Below are 2,623 nucleotides of genomic sequence, written 5' to 3' on the forward strand. Positions count from 1 at the left end.
GGGGTGGGTCATCCCAGGACACCTGTCGTGGAACCACAAAACCAGATGTCAGGTAGCGCTTCCGTATTTCCAGCAGATCTTACTTGAATTGTGGCACCATGGGGGTAAGCTTCGCAAGACATCACACAGTATATGTCAGTGACACAAAACACGTGCATCGAGAAACACAAAACTTATTTTTTAAAATCTTTCGCCATTCACTTTAATCGTTACTATAGAATATAACCTTCCCTCCTGACTTTGAGATGACTGGGAAATCTCACTATGCTGTGTAGGAGGGTACGGAATCCACATGCCCACATACACGCCCGTAAATATACTTACATACCTATGTGCGCGTATAAATGTATACACAGACATATATATCTGTATAAATGTGTATATATGTTTGTGCTTATAGCTACAGAGAGAGGAGACATACATTCATGTTTCTATAATAAATAATAAAAGTAAATGTTATGCGTCCGCCTCCAACGTTATTGCCGAGCCGTTGCTTATTGTATATCTCTGAATAAAAAGCTTCTCAGGAAGGCCGTTATTATCAGAAGGGTTTCCTTCTTTTAATGACATTCCTTAACGTTTTAATTATATCTTCTTCAAGTGCTTACAGAGGCATTCACTAAAGCGAAATATGTTCCATTATATGTGGTTTTGTTTACGATCCTGAATTGTTTTTTCCTTGGAAGAGCGAAGATGTTGAGATGGTGCAGCATCATAGTTACCGGAGAGGAAATTTGGGGCAAACCTCTGAAAAATCTGCCACTAGAGAAAGAGGAAAGGAATTCTTTCCTGATGAAGAATCTTGAGGCAAACAAAAAAGATCAGTAAGACAACAGAAAAAAAAGAAAAAGGAAGAAGGAGAAAGAGAGAAGGAAGGAAGGAAGCAAGGAAGGGAGGGAAGGAAAGAAACGGTCAGATAAATATTAGGTTGCGGGCTTCCCTGGTGGCGCAGTGGTTGGGAGTCCGCCTGCCGATGCAGGGGACGCGGGTTCGTGCCCCGGTCCGGGAAGATCCCACTTGCCGCGGAGCCGCTGGGCCCGTGAGCCATGGCCGCTGAGCCTGCGCGTCCGGAGCTTGTGCTCCACAACGGGAGCGGCCACAGCGGTGAGAGGCCCGGGTACCGCAAAAAAAAAAAAAAAAAAATTAGGTTGCATCAGCTACCTCATTTAGAATGTCCGTAATTATTTTTTCATGCCTTCCTTCATCGACTCATATTTCTGTCAACTGTTGCATGACGTTTATTTGCAGATAAGTAACACACACGGAGAGTAAAGGGCACAGAAGAGAAACGCGCCTGTCGGTTCGTCCCTGCTCTGGGCAAGCCCTCACTTCTGATCATAAACTCTCCCTCCGCTGACACGCGGGAGGGACACTCCGAGGCCGCAGCTCTTCCATCCGTTACAGGACCTCCAAAGAGATGCTCTCTAAAATCCGGACGCGTCCCGCCTTTCAGCTGCCCCTCCAGAGCTGACGGTGCAGGCGGCCGCGCAACAGGCGAGCGCAGCTTCCTCCGCCGCGCCCTGGAACGAACGGGCTCCTGCCGCTTTGCGGAGAGCAGCCGGCTGGCTCTGCTGAGCCCAGGCCTCCCCCGCTCCCGCCTGCGCGCTTGACCTCCGCCCTGGCTTTCTGCCAACGGCCTCCCGATGCCGCCTCCCCAGCCGCGCTCCGCATCCTGCCTTCCACCCGGCTCCCCCCGGAAGACCGCAAGAACGCTCCCCCGGGAACCCTGGTCCCGAGGTCTCGAGGGAAAGCACCCTGAGCCTGCAGGACCTCGCGGCACGCCCGGAGAACCCCGGGAGGCTGGCCTCGGGACACCAGGCGGTAGACAACCTGGAGGGGCCGGGCGCGCGGCCCTGCGCCCCTGGCCGGCTTCCAGCGCCCGCGCTCACGCGCCGGGCAGACGGCGCGGTGAACGCCGAGCCTAACCCGAGCGCGGCTCGGGTGGCCCCGCGGGTCTCTTGAGGCCTGGCACCCGGGCAGCGAAGGACGTCTCTCCCAGACAGTGACTTCCCCAGCTCCCGCGCGGCTCAGCCCCCGGTTGAGGGGGGCTTCGCGTCTCCCCCTTTCCAGGGGAAGACGAAGGGGGAGGAGGACGAGAGTCTCAGCCCCCGGAGCGAGGCGGCCCTGCAGCGGCGGTGTCACCCGCCAACGCAAGAGCGCAATCGCTTACGCTGGGGGATCCCCTTGGTGACGCCCTGGAAACCAGGGAGGGATGAGAGAGAGGTCGCGAGGGGGAGGGAGGAGAGAAGAAAGGCTCGGGGGTTCCTTATACCTACTCAGCGCATCTTCCCGGAGAATTCCGTCAGCCTCTCGCCTGGACGGAAGCCGGTCCCTCGGCCCGTCCACTGTAGTGCCAGGAAACAGTTCAACACGTCTGCTTGCCCTGGCCCCCCGCGGCACAGGTCCGTCCCGCACTCTCGTCACCCGCCCCTGGCAGACAGAGCCGGCTCCCCGCCGCGCGCCCCGGCCGCCCTCGGTCCTCACCTGTCCTTCGGAAGCCGCGGCACACGGGAGCGCTGCGCCCAGAGCATCCGCGGGGCCGGCGCGCGCGCGTCACCGCCGGGGGTCCGCCGGGGCCATGCCCTTCCCGGGGCCGGGGGCGAGGCGGCGCGGCTTCCCAGCG

Source organism: Neophocaena asiaeorientalis, unplaced genomic scaffold (assembly GCF_003031525.2).
Source record: "Neophocaena asiaeorientalis asiaeorientalis breed wild unplaced genomic scaffold, Neophocaena_asiaeorientalis_V1.1 scaffold69, whole genome shotgun sequence".
NCBI classification, from domain to species: domain Eukaryota; kingdom Metazoa; phylum Chordata; class Mammalia; order Artiodactyla; family Phocoenidae; genus Neophocaena; species Neophocaena asiaeorientalis.